Source organism: Pleurodeles waltl, chromosome 4_1 (assembly GCF_031143425.1).
Source record: "Pleurodeles waltl isolate 20211129_DDA chromosome 4_1, aPleWal1.hap1.20221129, whole genome shotgun sequence".
Lineage (NCBI taxonomy): Eukaryota > Metazoa > Chordata > Amphibia > Caudata > Salamandridae > Pleurodeles > Pleurodeles waltl.
This window is the reverse complement of record NC_090442.1, coordinates 973,793,898-973,802,454: the sequence shown is the minus strand read 5'-3', so window position 1 is coordinate 973,802,454 and position 8,557 is coordinate 973,793,898.

The window sequence follows — 8,557 nt, the reverse complement described above, 5'->3', positions numbered from 1 at the left end:
TTGCCAAGTCGAATTGGCAGTTTGAATCTGCACTCACAGACACTGCAGTGGCAGGTCTGAGCCATGTTTACAGGGCTAGTAATGTGGGTGCCACAACCAGTGCTGCAACCCCACTAGTAGCATTTGATTTATAGGCCCGGGGCACCTCTAGTGCACTTTACTAGGGACTTACTAGTAAATCAAATATGTCAATCATGGAGAGCCAATCACATGCACGTTTTATATGGGAGCACTTGCACTTTAGCACTGGTTAGCAGTGGTAAAGTGCCCAGAGTAACAAAACAGCTAAAGCACACATCAACAACCTGGGAAAGAGAGGCAAAAAGTTATGGGAGACCACGCCAAGGATGCCAAGTCTAACATCCTGCAAAACCTCCTGCTGGGATCCTCACTCTTTCTACTTTTGTTGTGATCTGAGGAAACAGATAGGAAGGGGCAGAGCTGTTGGTGCACAAGCCCTAACACTGTCCTGAAGGTGACTTACATGGGCCTTAAACCTTTCCTCTGTATTTTTGATACCACAATTTTGAGATTTGTTTTTCTGTGTATGAACGTTCTCATGCCACTGTAAAAAGAGTGACTATTGTTTAGCATAATTTTTTGTAGGGTTCTTCAGTAAAGTGACTAAGTAAAAAAGAAAAGGGTCTTTTGCCTGTATCTCATACCCTGGAGAGATGATGGAAAGGAAATGGAAAACAAGGTAGGGTTTCCCTTTATTTTTAGGGTCGAGCCTGTGTCGCATGCGCTTGCGCATGCGTATCGCTTGCGAGACGCTTTAGGAATTAGAAAAGGGCTCGGAGCCCCGTCCACGTCACGTCAGTGTCTTTTATTGGTTCGTGGGCTTGCCTGTTAAAATCTGCTTGCTTTCATTAGTGGAAGGCACGCATACGTCATGCCTTTTCCGGTGGTTAGCCCTCCTCGAGCGCAGCCAATGGGTCTACAAAACGAACTGAATGCTTTTTACAATTTTTGCTCCAGCTGAGGACTTGAAATAAATACAACTAAATCAAAGTTCATGGCTTTTAATCCGCACAAATCGTTCAGGGGGACAATGACCATAGCAGGCCATCCGGTAGAGAGAGTTAGTCAATTTGATTACTTGGGGCTTAGGTTAAGAGATGATCAACAGTGGTCGGCACAGACTGGGAAGAGTCTGTCAGCTCTCAGACAGAGGTCAACAGTGATAGGGAGGGAAATTGCTAACATTTCGGAAGGGGAGATCTCACCCGCCATCACCATCTACAAAGCAGCGGCAGTGGCAGCTTCAATTTATGGTGCCGAGCTTTGGGGGGCACACTAACTCAAGGTGCTTGACGACGGTAGAAAACCGCTTTCTACGTAATTTTTTGCAGCTGCCGATGAGTACCCCCCTCATAGCCCTCAGACTTGACCTAGCTTTTATTGAGATTCATAATGAAATTGCTCTAAGACCACTTATGTACTGGGTTCGTCTCTGGACCTCTGAGCACTTGTCCACCTTCCAAATAGCAATAGATGAGTTTCTTGTGGGTGACTGTGCATCAAAAATCCCCTGGCTCAGATATATTAGAGACATGTGTAAAATCCTTAAAATGGAGGAGGTGTGGATAGATCCTCATAACTTGACTAAGGAAGTAAAAGAGCGTATAAACAGGTGTTATTGGGAGAATATTCTGGTGCAAATCTGGTCTAAATATCAAGGCAGCCGGACCCTACAGTTTTTGGACCACAAATGTAGCCCTATATTCGAGGCCTACATTGACAATGTAAAGCCTCCCTACACCAAAACTCTCTTCATTAAGTTCAGACTAGGGATCCTTCCACTCAAGACATTTACTGCGAGATGGAGAGTGGAGGATCGTAATCTGACTTCCTGTCATCATTGTCAAGAGATACCAGAGTCACTCGCACACTTTATGTTTTTTTGCCCTAGATATCTGGCCCCTAGGAAGAAGTGGATTGTTCCGTTATGCAGGTCAATGGGGATAAGGGAATGTAACACATCATTACACCTTTTGACAACTAATGCAACTGACAAGATAGTTTTTTCAGTTGCGAGATACCTGCAAAGTGCATGGGCTATAAGAACTAGAGAATTGTTATAACTGTGTATTTTAACAAGTAGATTTTAGACCTGAATTATTTAATGTAGCAGCTGATAATCGATTGGAGTTAGGATTAACCGCCCATTATATTTTTATATCTCACTATTTAATATTCTGTCATTTTAAGATTTTAAGATCAATGTTTTGTTTGAGCTGCTTTAATAAGTATGTGATTTTATAACTTATTCAGGGTTTTCTTAATGTATAATGTGGTGCCTCTCGTTTATCTTCTTTTACAATTGATTCACTGTATAACTATGATATGGTGTTCTATCGCATACTTTTATGGCGTATAGCCGAAATAAAGTTATTGATTGACTTGGCATTCATTGAAAGTTGGGGTTACAAGCAGAAACAGCTTTAGTGAGTCAGCATTGCATTGAAATAACAAAAGCAGGGTAACACGAAATATCACAGGGAAGTACTATTGCTAGTATGCTAACAACCTCCCAGTAGCCGTCTATCAACTAGGTCTCAACTTGATGGCAGCATTCAATAGCAGGGGCACAGCGATACTTTTGCACACAATATTTTGTGCGAAATGCTAAACTGTGGACAACTAAGGCAATCTTACCGGTTTTTGCAGAGACCTTGAGCAGTGACTGTGCTTCTTGTGTTACAAACTCTCCCATTGCTGGAGTATGATGTTCTCCTTCCGATACGGTGTCACCCTTCATCCAATTCAGCCTCACCTCTGGTTGAGTGTCTTGCTGCACCCCCCTGTGCATGCTAGTGTGTAGGTTCACAGCATAGACACACACAGCTGGCTGGCTGGCTGCTTCCACACTGGGTGAGAAATGAAGCTGGTCATCTTACGAGGAGAGGAAAAGAAGGAGATGAAAAGTATGTAGATAAAGTGTTAGTAGAGCTTCTGGTGAGTGTTAGAAATTGGGTGTGCAATTGGCTGAGGTATGCACCCTATCCAAGAAGGGACCACAACCCTAGCCAGGGCACGTCAGATACACACCCTAAATTAACCTGTGCTCACCCTCTGGTAGAGTGGCAGTGAGCAGTCAGGCTTAATTTAAGAGGCAATGCATAAAGTATTTGTGCAACACTTAATTACAGTAACACAGTGAAAGACACCACAAAAGACCGCACATCAGTTTAGAAAAATAGAGAATATTTATCTGAGCACATCAAGATGAAAACAAAAAAAATCCAAACACTAGAAGTTGAGATATGATTTTTGAAACATTAAATGTGCAAACAGTGCTTAGAAGTCACTAGCAGTCAAAAGGTTACTTGAAGTCAAGAGGGATCGGGGCAAGTACAAAATTCAGGCCGACCGCAATGGAGGGTAGGCCAGCTACCAAACCCACGCAGGGTCTGCTGAAACAGTACCTTTGATAGAGCAAAGTGTTGATGTTGAGGGCATGATGCGTCGGTTTTTACAGACATCAGCTGCGCAACCCACTTCTGAGGCCCAGGACTTGAGAGGGGCACCTCAGGCAAGGGTAGGGCTCACAGGTGTCCAGCAGCACCAGGAGAGTTGCAGACAGTCTTTGATGTCCCTGAGATTGTGGTGAACAGAGGGAAAGCCAACAAGCCCTTGGAGAATCTTGGGTTCAAGGATTTAGAGCACTGTCCATGCCTTCTCACCGCAGGCTAGAAGCAGCAGGCTAACACAGCAAAGCAAAGCAAGTGGCAAAGAGGAAGTTCCTCCTATTGCACAGCACACAGCAAGCAGTAGGCTAACACAGCAGTGCAGTTGCAGAGTAGCAGTCCCTCCTGACAGCACAGCAATCCTTCTTCCTGGCAGAATGTCCTTGGCTCCAGTTGAGTTCTGATTTGGTGGGGCTTGGGGCCCAGTACGTATACCCAAATGTGCCTTTGATGTGAGGGAAACTTCAAAGATGTCTTTGAAGATCACAAGGTCCCTGTCCTTGATTCCCTGACTGGTTTATCAGCCCTTTGTATGGGGAGAGGCACAGCCCTATTCAAGTGTAAATGAGGCAGTGCTAAGCTCCAACCCCCCATCAAGCCAGTTAATGGCCCATTAAGGCCCATTAAGTCACACCTAAGCTCCCATTGTGTTTGACTGTCTAGAGGGAATTCACAAAGCCCAGCTGTCACCATCCCCAGTTGTGTATTTAGAGACAGGCAGATGCATAGAATTGTTAAAGTAAGAAAATGGCAACTTTCTTGAAGTGACAATTTCAGATTTACAATTTAAAATCTGACTTCACCATCAGTTGTGATTTTAAATTGTGAGTCCAGAGACATCTAACTCCAATTTTGTATCTTTCCCAATTGGAGGTTACACTTAAAGGCTGCTTCAAGGTAACTCTAATCTTAACCTATGGGAAAGATAGGCCTTACAGCAGTGAAAAATTAATGTACCAGTTTTTCACTACCAGGACATGTTAAACTTAAAAGTACATGTCCAACAATTTAAATGCACTGCATCCCAACCTAAGGGCTAACTGAAGCCTAACTTAGGAGTGACTTAAATGTGATAAAAATGAAGGTTTGGGCCCGGCAAGTGGGTACACTTGCGAGGTTGAAATGGCAGTTTAAAACTGCACTCACAGGCTCTGCAGTGGAAGGCCCGAGACATGTTTGAAAGGTTACTGTAGTTGGTGGCACAGTCAATGCTGCAGGCCCACTAGTAGCTATTTTTTACAGGCCCAGGACACTTTACTAGGGATTTACAAGTAAACTAAATATGCCAATTGTGGATAAGCCAATGTCACCATATTGTAAGGAGAGAGCAAAAGCACTTTAGCATTGGTTAGCAGTGGTAAAGTGCACAGATTCCTAAAGCCCACAAAACAAGGCCAGAAAATGAGGAGGAGAAAGCCAAAAAGTTTGGGGATAACCCTGCAGGAAGGGCCATTTCCAACGGTGGGACATCTAGAGAGAGATATTCAGAGCCAGTTAGTGGAAATGAAGAAATAAATTGTGTGGGAGTGGCAATGTTGCAGATAGTAAAATGTATAGAGAATTAGACATAACACAATGTATGTTCATTAAGTGAATGTGTTACTCTTTATCAAACTCAGAAGTATGAAAGGGAAAGTGGACCCAGTACAAGTCCAACCTGTCACCATAGAGTCAAACACAAATCCCTGGAGTGGTTGCATCAGTAAACTGAGCCAACAGACCTCAGAGAGATCCTCAGATAATAGTATTAAAGATGGGAACATGATGACAGATTGTCAAACACAAAGGGTCTTTAGAAGATGGAGTGGCTGAGAAATACTCTGTGACACAACAGAAGGAGGAAGAATGAAAGAGAAGCCGAATAGATGAACTAAATGTGATTGCCCAGCTTGGTGACACTGTGTCATATATATATATATAGATATATATATATATATATATATATATATATATACTCTATAGCAGAAGGCTACAGCAGAAACTCATTGGCCACGTTTGTAGCGTACTTGCCACAGTGGATAGTCAATAAAGAAATTTGATTCTTGCCTTGAGAGTTGTGCTGCCAACTTCTTTCCTGCCACCGTGAAATGCAAAATATTACCTACTGGCAGTCGCCAGAAGGTAGTTATAGTTAGGACCTAGTTTCCATAGAAAAAGTGTTTTTTGACTTGGTGAATCTTCATGAAATTTTCCCCCAAATTTTTTTACTTTGAGTGTTGTTGTACATGGAATGTTTTAGGGTGATCCGTCAAGCCTAGAAAAATGGGGGGGAAAATTGTGTTTCACATTTTAATTCCCATATGGATTTTGAGCACAACTACAGCCCAAACTGCTGGACAGAATTACAAAACATTTGTAAGAAAGGTAGCTTCTAGTCCAGAAAGCACTCTTTTTGTTTTTTGGTGTAAATCTGTTCAGTAGTTTTCAAGATTTTAAAGGGGAAAGAAATGTAGATATCTAGAGCTGGGGATCCCGGAGATCTAATGCTGATATGTGATTGGCTGCCTGCATCTGCTTTGTCTGATATCACTCCTTACCAACATGTCTTTCATCGACTTTCCTCTACGGAATGTAATCTGGGGGCGTTTGCCTATGTCCTCATCTATCACTGGACTGCTCCTTAATAGGTGCCAATGTTTCTGCAATACTGCTCTCACTTTATTGTGTGCACTATTTAAGGTAATTATAAATCTCTGTTCAGACTTCTTTGTGGGTCTCCTCTGCTGTTCCTGGAACAGCATACTTTCCCTTAATCGTTTCTCCATGTTCCTACATGCTTCTATTAATGTCATCTCCTTGTATCCCCTCACACTTAATCTCTCTAACATATCCGTCTTAACTTCCTCAAAATTCTTTTATATGCTGCATATCCTTTTTGCTTGCAAAAGCTACCCATATGGAATACTGTTTGCAAGTGATCTGGGATGGAAACTACTCGCATGGAGAATGCTGTTTCCCACACTGGGTTTCCTGATTACTGCTGCCTCCAATTTATAGCTCTCTATTCTGATTTTAACGTCAAGAAATTCAATCTCCTCCTCATTGATGCTACTGGAAAATCTCAAATTCAAATAATTCTGATTAATACACTCCACAAATTTCGCAGCACTTTATTTCCACGCCAAATTATGAAAATATAATTTATGAAGCACAGCTACCATACAATAGGCGTGTTCCAAGCATCCAGTGGGGGACTGTTAAGAACCTGCTCCTTCCACCAGCCCATATGCAAATTTGCATAGATGAGGGTGAAGCAGGTACCCCTAGCTGTCCCCCGTTGCTGCTCAAAATCTTATAATTAAAAATAATATATTGTGCCGCAAACACCACTCCATCATATTGGCCTACATCTTACTGTGCCTGTAAAACCTTACTTGTCTCACTCTTAAAAAATACTCTGTGGACCTAAGTCTATCCACATGATGTATACTGGTGTAGAAGGATGCTACATCGTGTCATAATTATCATTCCTTCTTCCCAGTCAACATCAAAGACCCTATTGAGGAAATCTGTACTATCTTTAAAATATGATGGTACATTTTGTGCTAATGGTTTCAAGAAATGATCAACATATTTGGAGACATTTTCAAAGAGTCCCTCCTGTGCAGCTATATATATATATATATATATATATATATATATATATATATATATATATATATATATATATATATATATTTATTCACTGTAAAAACCAAAGGTAACAGGGACATTATAGTTAGGTGGTGAATTTACTCACACAAAACTGGAGAAATTCAGCAGTTATAGTTAGAGTTATTTCAAGTAACTATAACTTATGGTCTAATGGATGTATAACTGTATGCATGTGGCCCCCTCCCCTGGCTGATTTCAGCCCTGGTGACCCTATCCTCTGGGGCCAACCTCTATTCAGTGGGGAGAGGGGCCCTGTCGCCCCCCTCCCACAGCTTATTTTGGCCCCAGGGGCCCATCTTCCAGGGCCCACCTTTACTAAATGGAGGAGGGGCCATGTGGCCCCACTCACCAGGCTGAATTTGGCCCCGGGGACCCTATCCCCTGGCCATCTCTCCTGGATGACCTCCAGGGCAACCAGTGTGCACAATAGGGATGCAGGGGATCTTTAAGGTCCCCACCATCGCAGCTGGCTCCCTGCCTTCTGTGGGAGCTGGCACTGCTGTCATAGACAGGGATCTGCTAAACATGCAGCTCCCTGTGTATGTGAGCTATTGCTTCCTCTGTTTCCATGCTCGCAGACAGGTGGGAAGTGAAACAGAGGAAACTTCCACTCCCAGCAAGCGAGAGCTGTTTGACAGCTCTCTCTTCCTGGGAATGAAGTTGTATTTGCTCTGACTTGGTGTGAAATTTAGAGAGCTAAAACACAACATGAGTCCCCCATTGTTGAATGTGCATCTGTTACAACAATGTATGATGTTAAGTTGACTATGGGGACAACTCCTCACATCTCATATGGGCAGTACTATATTGGACATACCAATTGCCTAAATGGGATGCCTGCCTCATATGAAGCATACAACTGTTTCTGGACACTGGATAACATGATCCTGTAGCTAACAGTTCAGAGCCAATGTTGCACATAGAGATGATCATTTGTAATGGGAGTGTATAGCACCTCAGAGGTACATGAAACAGCAATAGGATTATTGGACCTGGCAACACTAGATGGAAAGGTTGACACTGCACCTTACTGACATATATATGGCTGAGTAGAGTAACACATTTGGCTCAGTCACATGTGCATCTCCACATGCAGTCATACATATTGCTGGACACAGATGATCAACAGGTTACCATGCACAACCCAAAGGCAAGATTAAAAAATGTTGAAATAGCAACTGGACTACTATTTATTTCCATTAGTCAACATACCTATAATACCTAAACATACCTATAATACCTACTACATTGTCACTGCTGCTATACTGAGACAGCATACATCAAGCTACTAGAGTAAAGTACATGGATTCAATCAGTACTTACTCCCTTGTGGCTGCTGTGCTGCCCTCAAATGCCCATCCACCACAGGGTAGGCCATTGCCAAAATGTGGACCTTTGGGGGGGTCAGGGTCCAACGGGCACCCCTCCCTCGT